We start from the raw sequence: 17,932 nt of genomic DNA on the forward strand, positions 1-17,932 counted from the left end.
AGGAAAGGGCTCTGGCCTTGGAGGCAGGCTACCTGCCTGCTAACCCAGTGGTGCCAGCGGCTGGACAGCCTCGCAGCAATCTGTAACCTCTCTGAGCCTCGGGTTTCCCGCCCATGGGAGTGAAGATCGCTGCTCTGTGAATCCCCAAGAAGCCTTGTGAGGGTGGAATAGAAATGGCTGTGTGAGCATTCTCTACGGGGTCCAGGACTATTGTGAAAGAGCTCAGATGCTGAGCCTCCAGCAAGCATGTATTAGATACCTACTGGGTGCTGAGCACTCGCTGGGCACTGAGAGGGAGTCAAACTCAGCGGGCTGTGTAGACGCATCCATCCGTCCATCCATCCATTCATTCATTCATTCAACAAATGTTTTCTGGGTGCCCACTATGTGTCAGACTCTCGAGTATATATTGGGAGTTGTCTTGGGTTGGAGATGCTGACACAGATTCCTGGCCAAGAGCTGTCCCAGGAGGGCAAATGGCTCCAGCAGACAGAGAGGGCAGTTTTCCGAGGAAGACCAGCAGGTACTGGGTTTTTGTTTTTAAATTTTATTTATTTATTTATTTATGGCTGTGTTGGGTCTTCGTTTCTGTGCGAGGGCTTTCTCTAGTTGTGGCAAGCGGGGGCCACTCTTCATCGCGGTGCGTGGGCCTCTCATTATCGTGGCCTCTCTTGTTGCAGAGCACAGGTTCCAGACGCACAGGCTCAGTAATTGTGGCTCACAGGCCTAGTTGCTCTGCGGCATGTGGGATCTTCCCAGACGAGGGCTCGAACCCGTGTCCCCTGCATTGGTAGGCAGATTCTCAACCACTGCGCCACCAGAGAAGCCCAGGTACTGGGTTTTGAATGCGAAAGTATCCGGAAACCAGGGGGATGCAGAAACAGTCAAAAGGTGTCTATTTGGATTTGTTAGAGCACCAGTGTTATCTGCCTCAGAAATACAGTGGTGGAGAAAGAAGGAGAGGTCCCTGCCCTCGTGGGTTTATCTTCGGGTGGGGGAGACAGTGAACAAGTAAATGAATAAGTGAGATAACTCCAGAGAGTGATGGCTGCAAGCGAAGAAAGAAAACAGGTGCCGTGAGGAGAGAAGGTGTTTGGGGCAGGGAGGTGCTACTTAGATGAGAGAAGTGTCCCCTGAGAAGGGCCATTTATGCTGATTCCCGAAGGATTTTGAAGGGATCAGGAAAAAAGCCCATTACGAACTGAGAGCTTCACGTGCAAAGTCCCTGGGGTAGCAACACGCAGACCAGAAATGAGTGGGGCGTGCCTAGAACGTCATAAACTGAGAGGCTGACGAGGTTGGAGAGCTAGGCAGGGGCTAAACACTGCAGGGCCCCGTAGTTTGGATTTTAGTACAATGGGAGCCATTGGAGGGTTTAAGCTGGGCAGCAACGTGATCGCTGATTGGCTGTGTGGGGAATTGCGGTGGGGGGCAGGCGGGATGCAGAGTCATTCGGCAGGAGGCGCTCTACAGTTTGCAAAGTCTCTCTTGCCCCCTGCTCTTACCACGGGACCCTCGGAGCACCCGTGAGATGGCGGGGCAGGAGAACCAGGCCAGTTTTACAAGTGGGGAAACTGAGGCACCTTCCTGGCTTCTCCGTCCTTTTTGCTGCCTAAGTGATCCCTTTAGGGGAGGCGGCATCCCTTTGCTTTTCACTCTCAAGGGCCCTGCCCCTTTGCGCTTTGATCTTTATTTGTGTGTAAGCATTTGGTTATGCTCTGCCCCCACCTCCTCAGACTGTAAGCTCCTGAGGGCAGGTGCTGGGTCTGTGGGGCTCCCGGCTGCATCCCCAAGAGCCTGGCTGGAAGGTGTGTGTGCAAAGTCTCTGTGGAATAAAAGAACGACTGGTGGGGGAGTGGTGGCGTTGGGGGGTGTGGCTGCCGGAGGAGAGAGTGCAGAGCCCGCCCACGTGCAGCTGCCCCGCTCCGCACCCCTCCCTCCTTTCCCCCCTCACCCCCCTCCTGTATTCAGGCTTCAGAACCCGCCCAGGGCGCCGCCAGATGCTGGAAATGTAGGCTTTGGTCACCAGGGGGCGCTGTGGGCTCGCCCTCCGAAGGGCAGCTCCTGGTCCAGCGTACAAAGACCTGGGCTCACCTTGGGCCTGTCTGGCCAGCCTGGGGGCCTGAGCCACGTCTGAGCCACGTCTATATTTTGAGGCTCTGGGTATATTAAAAGTAAAAAAAAAAAAGAAAGAAAGAAAAAGAAAAATTGACAGACCAGGGCTGCATAATCTGGGCTCCTTGTATGCTTCCATGGAACATGTTAAGAGTCTCTACACTTAAAAATGTGTGTAGCATTCCCATGTGAAAAATAGGGTCTATAAAGTTATTAATTAGCAATGTCCACAGAGGGCAGGATTAGCTGATGGGAAATGACTACGATTCTTTCAGTCTGGGTGGCCGGGCTCAAGGACAGTACATTCAACCTGGTCTGGAGAATGGCTCCCGGTGAATGCAGGGCCCAGGCCGCGGGGCTGGTCCCCCAGGGCTGGGCTTGTTCCTCATCAAAATCTCAGATGCGGGTCCATCTCGGCCCAGTCATCTGGGCCCTGGCGGACCGGCATCCTCTCCTAAAACAGGTCATTGGTAACATTTATTGAGTGCCTCCTATGTGCCATGCACTGTTTTAAATCCTTGGTCTGAGCGCATCTCATTTCCCTCACAACCCAGGTAAACGCTATTACCGTCACTGTCCTCCTTTTACAGATGAGGAAACAGGTACAGAGGGGCAACGTAAACGGCCCAAGTTTTTGTTTGTTTGTTTTTAAAAATATTTATTTATTTGGCTGCATTGGGTCTTAGTTGCGGCCTGTGGGATCTTTAGTTGCAGCATGCGAACTCTTAGTTGCGGCATGTGGGATCTAGTTCCCTGACCGGGAATCAAACCCGGGCCCCCTGCATTGGGAGTCTTAGCCACTGGACCCCCAGGGAAGTCCCCGTCCAAGGTCTTATGGTTGGAAAGTGTCAGGGTCCAGATTTGAAGCTCAGCAGGCAGGTCCAAGGCACGTGTGCTCAGCCGCTGCTGTCTTCATCTCCTCGTGGTCCAGTTAACCAGGACTCGTGACTGTTGCTGGCCACCAGAGACTCCTACTCTCTTGTATCCCCTTCTGGAATCACGCTGGGGAAACCAGCTTCGAGGAACGTCATTTCCAAGCAAACTGTACAGACGGGTCCTGATTCTGGAGCATCTGAGATTGAAAAACTCATTTACTCCAAACTCAATCCCAGCTCCATCCAGCGTGTGCCCAGCAACTGACTCCTCCGGAAAAGCCTCCAGCAGGGGACATCCAGGCTCATTCCAGAGAGGTTGAGAATGGGAGGGGAAGGAGAGGATTAAGAATAAACATTTCTAAATATAGCGCTTGGCTCTCTCATACCCACAACAAAACTCCAAAGGGAGGGCAGGGAGACTGGAGGAAGCCACCCAGGACTTCTGCCAGAGGGACGGCTACGGTCCACTGCTTCGGTGGGAGCCATTTCTCTGACTTGTCTCAGGTGCCAGCTCCTGAGGGTTCCAGGTCTGGCGTGTCTTCCCGGAGGGTGAAGGCCAAATGGCTGTGTCTTGGAGTCTGAATGTTTCCAGATTTTTTGGGCACATTTGCCATGAAGCCTGAGCTGCTGCAAACTTGGCAACATCCAGAGGTCCTCGGCTAAGCAAGAAGGGGGGCCTTCGAGATGGAGGTGTTTGTTTTTGACTTTAAGCGACAGATGTGTGAGCAACGTTGGCCACGATGCACATTTCTGCAAACTGGATCTCACTCACCTCCTCAACTTCCGTTACAAAATGGGACTTCCACGCCCCTGGGAAAACATCTCAGCAGATGGGTTGGAACACTGCGGTGTGGAAGGCATTCACGTGGTGGCCCGGCCTGTGGCAGGCTTTCAGGACTGTGGAACATTCTTCTGGTCTCTGGGATCTTCTGTCTGTGTGTGTCATCTGCTCTTCCCTGGGCTGCTGGGATTTCTTCCATTTTAGGGGACAGGAACTCCCAGATGAGACACTAAGATCTCTGGTCCTGTTCATGGTATACTCAGCCCTATGGTCTCTGGCTGTGGCAGCAGCAGCTGTCTGGGGGAAGGATCTGGTTTCTCCCATGATATCAGCCCCAGAGATTAGGCAGGTGGTGGGGTTTGGAAGCCAGAGCTGTTTGCAGAAGAGGCCTGGACATGCTGTGTCCTGCAGGCAAGTCACTTTGGCCCCCACGGCACCCCTGCCCTCTTCTTTCCAACAGGCACTCTAATTCCTACTGCTTTGATTTCACAGGTCCTCATGGGGGTCACACAGAAGGACATTTTATGCACTTCAAGATGAAAATAGTTTGAAAAGACTTTATTTTATTTATGATTTAAAAAAAATTTTTTGGGGGGGCTTCCCTGGTGGCACAGTGGTTGAGAGTCTGCCTGCCAATGCAGGGGACACGGGTTCGAGCCCTGGTCTGGGAAGATCCCACATGCCGCGGAGCAGCTGGGCCCGTGAGCCACAATTACTGAGCCTGCGCGTCTGGAGCCTGTGCTCCGCAACAAGAGAGGCCGCGACAGTGAGAGGCCCGCGCACCGCGATGAAGAGGGGCCCCCGCTTGCCACAACTGGAGAAGGCCCTCGCACAGAAATGAAGACCCAACACAGCCATAAATAAAAATAAATAAATTAAAAAAAAATTTTTTTTGGCCACGTATGCGGGAATCTTAGTTCCCGTACCAGGGATTGAACCCATGTGCCCTGCAGTGGAAGCACAAAGTCTTAACCACTGGACCACCGGGGAAGTCCTGAAAAGACTTTCAAACGTGTCACAAAGTACTGTTGGAACAAACACGAATGTTCAGGATGCAGTTTATCTAAATATTTACAAGGTCTAGTAGAGCCGAGCTGTGAAACTGTACATCACCAGGAGATGTCACTGTCGCCCACGGCATGGGCAGTCTCACACTTGAATCATCCGGTGGATATCCTATTGTAAAAAACTAGCTTCTTTAAATGGTGTGTGTAGATCAGTGGAGGCGAGTTCAGCCCACAGAGCAAGGCAGCAATGTCAATATGCCCAGAAGCCCAGATGTTTGGTCTCTGAGTGGTAGGGTAGCTAGTGGGAGAAGGTTTTACCTGCCCAAAGCTTAGCTAGACAGCTGGTGGGTATGCGTGGGGACGGCCGATGCTTTCCCTCCCCAAAGTGGCACATTTTCAACATTTTTAAAGGTACACAGTTGACACCATTATTGCTAAGACTTCAATGAAATTATGTTAAAGTGTGAAAGTGAGGCTGTTACATCTGTAGTTAAAGAGAGCAGCATTTTGTGTCTTGGGTTCTGGGCTAATTGACACCCCTCCTTCCAGACTCCAGTCCAGGCTGCCTTTCTGTCATCTGAGAACCTAGCTTTGTCTTCAGTCATGCTGACGACTGCCTCTGGGAATGCAGCTATTGCTGCCAGGTCTTTCCTTTTTTTTTTTTTTTTTTTTAACTTCAAGAGAAGATGGTTTTTAAAAATCTGAAATCTCCTGATTTTTAATTATTGGCAACATATTCCAATTAAATAAAATACTCTGTGGGCCGAAGCAAACATGCCTTGAACAGGACTTAGTCTATTTGTTTTTGAGCAGTATTTGCCTTTGCTTGTTAGTTGTGTAATTTAAGTATAAGTGACTGTGGTGATACGCCCCTTTCTGGAGTTGTGTAGGTAGGTGTCTTGCATCAGACGAATTCACTGAAATGAATTTTAATCCTTTTTTTTTGGGGGCCGCGTTGCACAGCTTGTGGGATCTCAGTTCCCTGACCAGGGACTGAACCCGGGCCACGGCAGTGAAAGCCCGGAACCCTAACCACTAGGCCACCAGGGAACTCCCAGCATGTGTTTATCTTAAGTACAAACAGGGTACAACAGCTCATACTTTGGGGTTTATAAATGGTAACTGCTGAGTTACTAGTTTCTAGAATCAGACAGAGCTGGGTATTGGATCCCAGATCTGCTGTTTACTAGCTGTGTGATGTTGGGCAAGTCACTTAACCTCTCTGAGCTTCAATATCCTCATCTATAAAAATGAGGATAATGAAAATACCAATGTGGTAGCCATTGGTAGTCTGTACACCAAATCTTTTTACTTTCACCTTCTGGGCACCCGGGAGGAAGGTACTTCCTGGCTCCTGCATGGCTGGGTAGGATCATGTGATTCATTCTGGCCAATGAGATGAGAGTGGAGTATCACTTCTTGGGCTGCAGCATTTAATTGTGGGGTTGAGAACCTTCAGAACTCCTTTTCTCTCTGCCCTTGTGACAGGCAATGTCTGAGATTTTGGGTGCTCCATCAGCTCAGGTCCCGGAATGAGGACTCCACAAAGTATGGCCCCATGTTGACATCTCTAATGTGAGCAAGAAATAAACCTTTGTTATTTTAAACTACTGAGATATGGGGGATTGTTTGTTACTGCACCATAACCTAGACCATCCTGACTGATACAACCCACCTCCCGGGAACGTAGTAAGGATTCAATGAAACAAAGCGTTGAGGGGACCTAGCACAGTATCTGGTACATAACGAAGACTCCATAAATGATAGATTCTTCATAGTTCACTCAGCAAATATTTACTGAGTGCCTATACCTTGCCAGGCCCTGGGGGATAGAGTAGTGAACAAAAGAGACCCAAATCCCTGACCCACCGAGTTTCCTCTCTAGCCACCCGGTGGCTGTCTCCTCCAGGTGGATTGAAGGAAAGTCCACAGATGCAGGCAAGCAGGGATTGGGGAGCCCCTCCCCTTGGAGGAGGAAGCAGGCAGGTTGTGGTCAGGTTACCCGAGGCTGCCCATGGTGACGTCAGTAACAGCCAGGCCTTGGGCAGAGGCCAGTATTGACACTGCCTGGGGAACAGGAGACACAGAGCTGGTACAAGACACATCTGCGTGAACTTGGGGAGGAAGGCACCGTACATCTCAGAAAACCTAAAGGTGTAAAGCTTTTTGTTCAAGCTCTTCGATACCTAAACCAGGAAGTGGGTGAAAAGAGGACGTGGGGAATTTCTGAGAGGACACTAACATTTCAAGTGCCTTTTCATGTGCTTAGTGCTTACTTAATCTTATGCCATTCAATCCCTACAAATTCCTCCTACAAGGAGAAATTCATTCCAGATTACAGGTGAGGAAACCAAGGCTCAGAGAGGTTGAGTGAGCTGGCAAAAGCTGCACAGCAGGGTAGTAGGGCAGCTGGGATTCAAACCCAGGTCTTCTACCCCCAGTTCCTATGCTAACCTCTCATGATATTCTTGGGAACAAGAGGAAAACACAGACAAGACAGTCTTGGGGCCCCTTCTCTTCTCCCAGAGAATCCAGCCAAGGCCATCTTTTATTGTTCTTTTTGGTTTCGATGATTTTTGCCCTGGTGACTGAGAACTGCTGTGTGCCGGGCCCTGCTGGACACCCTCATTCCACGATCACGACGCCCCACAGAGGCCCATTATACAGATGAGGGCACCGAGGCTCAGGGAGGTGACCTGACTTAGCCAGGTGGCCAGCTGGCTTGGGGCGTCTTTGTGGAGATGATTTGGCTCAGAGCTCTGGGGACAGGTGAAGGGTCAGTGAGCTTCAGGTGCATGTTCGCTGGGGCCCATTGGCAGGGAGCCGCCATGGCTGTGTCTCTGGCCGTGACCCGGGGCAGGTGAGTTCTAGGGCAACTCCACGCCAGTGTGAGGTCATCTCCCAGGGGAGAGGAATGGCCGTGGACCAGACCAGAGGGTGCAAACCAGTGGCCTATAGGCTTGTTGTCTTTGGCTTACGCAGTGTTTAAGAGGGGTGGGACCTGAATTAGTGGCCAATATTTAAAAATCAAGGGACTTCATGGAAAAATCTGCATTTCAGCTACTTTTGCAAAATCTAGTAAGGGTCTGGCCACACTGGGCCCTCATGCCTCCCTGGCAACTGTCCCCGTCCCCCTCCCCTGGGGTCGTGGCTGCTCTGAGCAGGGACACACATTCTCCGTGTCACTGCCCAGGCCAGCTGCGCTCGATAAATGCTGACGTGCCCTGGTGGCATCTGAGCCCGCAACCTTGCACTGAACCTGAACTCTTGGAACAGACTTTTAGAAGCTGGCAGGGGGCTCTCCAGGATGCGGGAACACGTTCTGAGGAGCCCACCAGCGGGGCCAGGACCCGGAGCAGGGCAGCACCTCATTTGCATCGTGCTGCCACCTTGAAAATGACCCCACGACGCTCCAGGTTTTCTCTTGAGAAGCAGCATTGAACAGTGGGGAGCAAACCAGATTGAGGGGGCGTGGGACGGAGCCAACGGTAATGATGATGATTGTGTGTCCCCTCCGTCACGATGTCCACGTCCTAATTCCCAGAACCTGGCTTGGTCGCTTCCCCGTCTCCTTGCATGATATTCCTTACCCAACCCCTTCCCCTGTTCCCCTGGCAACAGCTCCCCACTGGTGCCGGCCCCTGGGTGCCTCACCACCCCTGCCCAGCATTGCCCACGTCTCTGTCCATGGTTCCTTTGATTAAAATCTCCTAAACCACTGGACCTGGCTTCTATTTCCTGCTTGATGTATAAGGGCCATCTCAACTCATTCCTGGGGCAACCTCGTGGGGCAGGTTTATGAGCCCGTTTTACAGATGAGGAAACAAAGGCCCTGAGAGGTCGAGTTGCTCACCCAGCATGACCAGCTGGCGAGTGATGTGGCCAGGATCAGAGCCCAGGCCACCCTCTTCCCGTGACTCCTGCGTCTCCCTGACTGCTGTTGTGACTGGGCATACCCACCTGGGGAACCTCCGTTTCCTGGTCTGTAAAATAAAGAGAAAACATAATAACAGTCTCAAAGGGCAGATGAGGAAACTCAACTGAGACAGGGTTGGTTTTCGTATTTATACTCCAGGATAGGCTGCTTTCTTTCTTTCTTTTTTTGGCCGTACCACGCAGGATCTTAGTTCCCCAACCAGGGATCCAACCCGTGCTCCCTGCAGTGGAAACGCGGAGTCTAAACGACCGGACTGCCAGGGAAGTCCCAGGATGGGCTTCCATATGCTCCCCTTTCCCCGCCATCTAGAAACTATAGGTTGTATTCTATCCTTTTAGAGGCTCCCCCTGGATGTTTAAGCTACGCATTTGTACATTTTCTTCGCAAAGTGGGCAGCTATTTCTAGATTCTTGTCAACCACCATCCAGGTGCTTTGTCTTCTCCAACAAACTCACCAACCCCTCCCCTCTCATAACCGTCACTGTCCACCTTTGGACTGGACAGGTCTTTGTGGTGGGGCCATCCTGGGCATCAGCAACCCTGGTCTCTGCCCACTAGATGCAGCATTCAGCAGCATCCCTGGTCTCCACCCATTAGAAGCCAGTAGTGCCCAACCCTTGGTTGTAACAACCAAAGCCGTTTCCAGACGGTGCCAAATGCCCCCCTGCGGGGGGAGGGCAAAACCACCCCTGGTTGAGAACCGCTGGTTGAGAGTTTGAGTTTTCATTGGTTTGTGTTTGGAGCCCTGAGACTTCCAAGGTGTGAATTCACTTGGCTCTTCTTGCTCCCAAAGTGTCAGGTTCCCATAAATGTTAATCTTATGAGTCTGACTTTTGGTTGACCCCTTTCCGCTGTCCACCAGTTCCAGAGGGGTGTCCAGGTTTCTTTCCTGCGTCATTCCAAAGCCTCTGCTTGCCCTGTCCCCAAGCACCCCCTCCCAGAACCCTGTTCCCTCTGAACTTTGGCAGATGTTTCTTCGGCTCTTAAGGACCCAGAGGAGTTGCAAAACGGGATTTCCTCCAGACGTTCTTCCCTCGACCTCTTTGCCCCTGAACGGAATTAATTTCCTGGGGAAAAAAAAAAGCACTACCTTTCTCCTCTGTGCTCACAGCAAACCGTTTTGCAGGACTGGAGTTGAAGCCTTATTAATTGTGATCAAGGTGAAGTGCGCTCCGATTTGGGGATGGGGATGGATGGGACGGGGTTGGGGTGCAAGTCCAGCAGATGCCCTGAAATCATCACTTCCCTGCCACCTCCCGCCACCCTGCGAGCTTTGTCATTGAAGAGGCAGGACACACACGGAGCCCCCAGAGATTCATTTGTCTCCCCTCATTTGCAAGCGCTGAATGAAATCGTTCAGCATTTCCCCGACAGGACAGAATGCAGCAACTCCAAACGAGCTATTTATGGGCCATTTTTTTTCAGCATTACTTGCATATTATAATTAAGAGATAATGTCAGTGGAATAGAACATTGTCACTGGGTAATGGTTTCCCGCTGCTTCCGAAATGTCAAGGCAAAGTCACAGCATTTATCAAAAATAAATGTTGGCGGGAAGACGCGACGTTTGTTTTCACAGCAGGGACATTAATCCTGGGACAACGCTACGGCAACGTCTTTATTTCTTTTCTCTGGAGTGACGGATGCCAGCGGATGGTCGTGTTTGACGGATGTGGGGTCTTGCGGATACAGGGGGAGACCAGCTGGGGCAGGGGCGCCGGGGGCAGGGCCAGGTGGCCACGTTTGGATGGGGTTGGCAGGAGGGTTCTGGCCCTGTCACTGCCCAGAATCAGCAAATTCACTCTCCACCAATGCGCTGGAGGTGGCCTGTGGGGGGGTGTCCTGGTTCCCGATTGGGCAGGGCGTCTTCTGCAGCCGGTGGTGGCCTGCTGATTGGGTGGGAAGAGGGCGGACCTGTGGCAGAAGGCCTCCTCTCTGCCTCCTCATCGGTGCCCGGGGACAACCTCAGTTTCTGCATCGCTACCCCAGAGGGAGACAGGCCGGGAAAGGGCAGCCGAGACAGCGGAGACACTGGCGACTCCTGGTGATCTGGGCACCGTCCGCACTGCTCTCTGGCACAGGGACCTCTGACTCTCCAGGCAGCTTTCACAGCTGGGCTTAAGTGCGTGCTCGGCTAACACCCCTTCCGCACTGCTGCCCGAGTGATCTTTCTCAAGTGCACATCTGATCATGCAGCATACGGTTGAAATCGCCCCGCCACCCCCACCGGGCCCTCAGGATAAAGTCCCAGCTCAGAAATGGCTGCAGCACAACTTTCTCAACGTCCTTGCCACCCTTCCAAGCAGCCAGGCTCTGTCCACCCAACCGGCCAAGGCCTTTACCCTTGTTCCTTCTGCCTGGGACACCCTTCCCTGATTCTACCTACACACAAACGTCACCTGGCCGTCTCCCACTTCTTCAGGCCTTCAGTTCAACAACTGCTCTTCCAGGAAGCCTTCCCTGACCTCCCAAGCCTGAGATATGTGCCCTTCTCATGTGCTTCTCCCACAGCCCCTATACTTAAGACCTTCACTTAATCACATTGTCATTACCTTCACTTAATCACATCATCATCGTACTTGGATCTTAGTCTGTCTCCCCCTTTCAACAGTGGGCTCCAGGAGGGCCTTGCCAGCTGTTCTGTCCTGGATACAGAGTAGGTGCTTAAAACTTATGTGTTGGAGCAGCTGAATAAATGATTGAAGGGCTGAAGGCCTTTTATGTGAGTTTGTATCAGTCATCTATTGGCAGAATAATGCTGTGTAACAAATCGCCCCCAATATTGATGACCTCAAACAATAAGCATTTATTTGGCTCATGAGTCTGCAGGTCAACAGTTGGGGCTAGACTTGGCTGGGGGTTCTTCTGTCTCAGCTGGGCTCATGCACATGTCTGGGGGCGGCTGGCTGTTGGCTGATCTTGGGTGGCCTCTGCGTGGATTGCTGGGAGAGCTCCGCTCTGCTCCATGTGTCTCTACCAGCAGGCTAACCTGGATGTGATCCACGGTGATGGCGGAGGTGCAGGAGGGCAAGCAGGAATTTGTTCATCTTGCAAAACTGGAACTCTGTCCCCATTAAACACTAACTCCCCATCCCCTTCCTTCAGGCCCTGGCAATCACTCTTCTACCTTCTGTCTCTATGAATTTGACTCCTCCAGGGACCTCATATGAGTGGAATCATGCAGAATTTGTCTTTTGGAGACTGGCTTATTTCACTTAGGATAATGCCCTCAAGGTTTATCTATGTTGTAGTATGGCAGGATTTCCTTCCCTTTTTCAAGGTTAAATAATATTCCATTGTATGGATAGACCACATTTTGCTTATCCATTCATCCATTGATGGAAATCTGGGTTGCTTCCACCTTTTGGCTATTGTGAATAAAGCTGCTATGAACACGGGTGTGCAAGTACATCTTCAAGACTCTGCTTTCAATCCTTTTGTGTATAGGGTTGATCCTTGAACAATGTGGAGGTTAGGGGTGTGGACCCCCACTCCCAATTGAAAATCTGAGTATAACTTTGTAGTCAGCTGTCTGTATCCGAGGTTCTGCGTCCATGGATTCAACCAGCCTTGGACCGTGCAACCCTGTAGTATACACGGTACATTTATATTAAAAAAAATCTGCATAAAAGTGGACCCATGCAGTTCAAACCCGTGTTGTTCAGGGGTCAACTGTATACCCAGAAGTAGTTTTGCTGGCTCACAAGTGGTGTGGCTTTTAGCCTAGCAGGGAAACCCTTTGGGACATAAAAACTGATCCACACATTTGACAGAGTAGCAGTTAATTGGACAAGCTCTGTCCTGGGGCCCGACTGGTTTGGATCCCAGCTCTGCTGCTTCCTAATTGTGTTTTCTCAGCTGAGTCACCCACTCCGAGCCTCAGTTTCCTCCTCTGGGAAAGGGGGATAATACGGGCATCTATTCAGAGAGTGTGAAGATTAAATGAGAAGGTGTTTAGAGCCAAGCCTGGCACAGAGTAAATGACACCCATGTGTTGTTTTATGCAAAGTTCTTGCCTTGGATCCTGCCTTTGACCCCACCCCTGAGGTACTGCTAAGAGTGATGCTTTTCTGCTCTTTCTGAACATAGCCAGGGGTTATCTGTCCTGGGCAAACCCCAAGGACAGCTGGGTTCGTTCTTGGTGACAGGCACTGACACAGTGGCCCTCTGCTGATGTGTCCGGCTGGGGCCTGGGGAGCGGAGGGGGCCGGTGACGGTGCAGCCTTGGTTGGGGGGGAGGGTTTCCTGCCACAGCTGTTCGGCTCCCCGATTCAGGCCTCCGTCGCCTTCTCTTCCCCTGGTGCAGATTGCAATTTGGGCCCGCCAGGAAGAGAGAAATGAGCTTGCATAATAGAGGAACATTTGGTTCTTTCGGGCTGGGCCTGGAGAAGGTTTTTGTGCTGAAGTGTGCAGTGCGGGGGCAGAACGGAGATGTTTCCTGTGTGCAGGGCTCGGGGGGGCCAGTCCACCTGGAGGGATGGAGACCCTGAGGGCCAGATGGACGTGAGGGGCGGGCAGCTCCCCCAGGAAGGGCAAACAGGGAGGGGGCAGAGGGTCCGTGACTCTGCTGTTTCTAGCAGACAGGAGGGAGGGCTCCCGGGAAACCACACAAGACGGCACTGTGGCCTCAGGGGCTCTGGGCCAAGCGAGCGGCCACAGCGGGCTGTCTCTCCTGGGGCCTTTCGGGGCACTTCCTTCTTACCCCAGAGAGATCTGTGTCCTCGGCGTGGAGTTGAACCTGAACTTCCCGATCCAAGAGAATGGGTCTGAGCTGCACCGTGGGGCCTCTCCAGGACCACCGGGCCAGGCTGAGAGACACAGACTGACCAAGATGTGGATGTGACGCCGCCACCCACAATTGGACCCCTGGCTCTGGACCCCGTCCCGGAGATGGGACGGTCACCCCTGTCCCCTGCAGAGATTTAAGGTGGAGGTGGGGTCAGAATCGTGACTCTGGGAGGGCTTCTGTAACTCCCAGAGTGTTGCTTGCGTGCCTGACCTGGTTTAGTCTTCGTGACAGTGTAGGGAGGTTGGGGACAGCTTCTCTTCTTTTGACAAGTGTTTACTGAACACCACCGCTGTCCCAGGCCCTGTTCCAGGGGCTGGAGATACCACCACCGCCAGGAGCAGAGCAGGTAAGGAACCACACATAGGAGGAAGTTATGCTCCGGTGGAGAAGCAGACACTGAGCAAAGAAACAGATAAACAAAGATGGTCACATCTGCGTGGAGGAATGCACACTTGGGCTCTGTTTTTCACCCCTCCCTGCATCTATGCTCTTTGCTGTGTGACTTGACACTTCTGCTCACCAAAGGCATAGAGCGCATTTCTCTACCCCTTGACTTTGGGTGTGGCCATGTGAATTGCTTTGGCCAAAAAGAGAAGTGGAAGTGATTCTGGGCTAGTTCTGTCCCTTAAGGGGCTTTGTACTTTTCTGCACCTTTGCCATGGTATGTGGCAAACACACCCTGCCTGGATTAGCTGGCTGATCCAAGAGGGTGAGACACAGGTGGAGCAGAGCTGACCAGCCAAGCACCAGCCTGGATCAGGTGACCCCTCAGATGCAACTGACAGATGTGTGAATGATAATGCATGATTGTTGTTTTAAGCCACTGAGTTTAGGGGTTATTTGTTACACAGCATATTGGTGGCAATAGCTAACCGATATAACCAGCTATTGGTAAGTGCTATTATTTATTATTTTTTTTTTTAATGGGAATTATTTATTTATTTATTTATTTATTTTTATGGCTGTGTTGGGTCTTCGTTTCTGTGTGAGGGCTTTCTCTAGTTGCGGCAAGTGGGGGCCACTCTTCATCGCGGTGCGCAGGCCTCTCACTATCGCGGCCTCTCTTGTTGCGGAGCACAGGCTCCAGATGCGCAGGCTCAGTAATTGTGGCTCACGGGCCTAGTTGCTCCGTGGCATATGGGATCTTCCCAGACCAGGGCTCGAACCCGTGTCCCCTGCGTTGGCAGGCAGATTCTCAACCACTGCGCCACCAGGGAAGCCCGGTAAGTGCTATTATTAACTCCATTTCCATAGGCAAGGAAACTGAGATGAGGAGAGATTCTTGATGTTACAGAGTGGATTTGGCCGAGTCCCAACAAGAACCCAGCTGTCTTGACTCCAGCTTGCTTACTCATTCATTCAGCCCATTTTTACTGAGCACCTACTACATGCATGTAATTGTGCCAGCAGCTAGAGACAGCACAATGAAAAAGACATTCCTTCTGCAAGCAACCTCTGTTAAAAGGGAACTTCTCATACACTACCAAATGGACAATAGATAGCTAGTGGGAAGCAGCTGCATCACACAGGGAGATCAGCTTGGTGCTTTGTGACCACTTAGAGGGGTGGGATAGGGAGGATGGGAGGAAGATGCAAGAGGGAGAGGATATGGGGATATATGTATACATATAACTGATTCACTTTGTTATACAACAGAAAATAACACAACATTGTAAAGCAATTATACTCCAATAAAGATGTTAAAAATTTTTTTGAAAATAAATAAAATATTAGATCTATAGTCAAGAAAATAAATAAATAAATATACTCCTCTTATTTAAAAAAAAAAAAGACAACTTCTCTTTTCTTAGAGTTTCAACAGAAATCTGAGAATCTAGTCCCATCACCCCAGGGTATATCCCCACCCTGAACCAATCATGGCAGTGACAGGACGTGGGGCTGCGAGTGGCTGGGCTAGATCATGTGTCCACTCTCTGTAGCTGGGGGAAAGTCATGACCCCACCTGACCCATACGGACTGAGAGTGAGGAGAGATGATTTTCCCCAAAGAAAAAGTGTTGCTGTTAAACCTTAAGAAGGGGAAATAGATGCTGGGAAGATGAAAAACCAATGATGCTCACCCCAGACCTCTGGGGTCCTGAGGAAGACCTCCCAGCAGCTCTGTGGTCCTCAGTGAAGTCCCCCAGTGTCCGTGGCTGCTCCAGGCCACCCCCCTGCCTCTGACGTCCCTCCAGGGAGCTCGGCCTGACTCTCGGAAGATCAGATGTGATTTATTCCTGGCATCTGTGCTGCCACTGGCTGCGAGGTGCTTTGCAGCAGAACAATAAGTTACAGGGCCATTTATCTTGTTGGCGGCTTCTGATAAAATGAGCAGCCTGAGCAGACAGGGCCTTCAATGAACATGATCGGGGCTGTTCATTTAGAAACCAGAAGACCTTGAAATTGGCTTTAATTGAAGGGGTTAGCAGCAAGGGGTTTGGCTGAATGTGTTGAGAGTGGAGACACCCCACCTCCGGAAAGGTCGCAGAGGTGGGCAGGCCTGGCTTTGAGTCTTGGCTGTGCTTCCATGTTTGACTTTGGGTAAGCTATGTGACCTCTTCCAGACTTTGTTTCTTCTTCTGTGAAATGGAGGTGTACAGGTCAGCGTCAGCTCAGTTATGTTGCAGTAACAAACAACCCCTGGAATCCTGCGGCTTAAAACAACCAAAGTTCATGTCTCATTTATGCTCCATGGCCTCCTCATTCTGGGACCCAGACTGATGGAACATGCCACGTGCAACATGGACCATCACTGGGCATGGGGGAAATTGTGCACTGGTTCTTAAAGCTTCTTCTCAGGAGCAACTTATATCACTTCCACTCCCATCGCGTTGGTCCAGGCAAGTCACATGGCCATGCCTAACTTCTGGAGCGGTGGTGAGAGGAGAGAAGAAAAATCCTACCATGTGACCATTAGCAGGAAAGCCAGAAGGGTTAGTATTTATTAGAGATAGCTGTTCTGCTGAGCCATCATAGAAGTCAGGGTTTGTCTTCTCCCTTCTGGAGATGCTAATTATCTGAGTCTAATGCATTATGCATATCCTGGCCAGCTTCGTCACCCTCCCCCCACCTCTGCCACATCACTCCATTTGCTGGGCACTTCCATGTCTGTTGCTGAACATTAAAGCTGGTCGGCCTGGCATTTAAGAACCCCTGTGCTGGCACCTCTCAAGGCCCCCAAATCCAGCTCACGGAGACTGTGACTAGGTATCTCTTACCCCCCACTGTATCCGCAGAATCTAGAACAGCGCCTGGCGCACAGCAAGTGTTCAGTAATTACTTGTTGCCATTGTGAAATGATGTACCCAACATCACATGTCCTGGAGAACGTCAAAGGCAGGATCCTACGTGCTCGGTGCCCCTGCCCCAAGGTTCATTGCCACTTACAGGGCACTCAGTGCGGGCCAGGCCTCGCGAGCCAACTGCCCTGTGTGCGTGCGTTCCCCCCTTCATCCTTCAAACAACCCTCTGCAGTAGGCATGGCTGTAGCAGGATTCTTTTGTTTTTCAAGTTTAATTCCCCTCCTGCAGTTTCATTGAGATATAATAGACATAAAATATAGTATTCCTTTTAGGAGTTCCACATGATGATTTGACATATTTATACATTGTGAAATGTTCACCACAATAAATTTAGTTAATATCCACCCCCTCACAGAGTGACAACTTTTTCTTTCTTGTGATGAGAACTTTTAAGATCTACTCTCTTAGCAAGCTTCAAATATATGATACGGTATTGTTAACTATAGGCAGGACTCTTCATGGAGCTACTCATTCATGTTTATTCACCCCGTAATTTTCTTTCCCCGGAATTCCAAGGCAGACTTCAGCCCTTTGTATTTTCTTGATTTCTGTTTTTTTCCAAGTAGAGGGTAGAAGTTTCTGGAAGATAGTCTATTTGCCTTGTATTAATCTGGGCTCTTTAGAGACACAGACCAATAGGATACTATATACCTCTATCCCTAGGATCTCAATCCATCTATTTATAAGGAGATTTTTTTTTTTTCTGGTTACAATGTGTGGCATTCAGGATCTTAGTTCCCTAACCAGGGATCAAACCCATTCCCTCTGCATTGGGAGTGTGGAGTCTTAACCACTGGACTGCCAGGGAAGTCCAAAGAGATTTATTATAAGGAATTAATAAGTAAGGAATTGGCACACATGGTGATGGAGGCTGAGAAGTCCCACAGTCTGCCCTCTGCAAGCTGGAAACCCAGGAGAGCTGATGGTGGGACCTCCAGTTTGAGTCTGAGTCCCAAGGCAGGAGAAGACCAATGTCCCAGCTTGAAGACAGTCAGGCAGAGAGAGTAAATTCTCCCTTCCTCACCTTTTTCTTCTACTCAAGCCTCCACATGGTTGAGTGAGACCCACCCACACAGAGGAGGGCAATCTGCTTTACTTGGTCTACTGATTCAAATGTCAGTCTCCTC

This window comes from Balaenoptera ricei, chromosome 14 (genome assembly GCF_028023285.1).
Source record: "Balaenoptera ricei isolate mBalRic1 chromosome 14, mBalRic1.hap2, whole genome shotgun sequence".
Classification (NCBI taxonomy): Eukaryota; Metazoa; Chordata; class Mammalia; order Artiodactyla; family Balaenopteridae; genus Balaenoptera; species Balaenoptera ricei.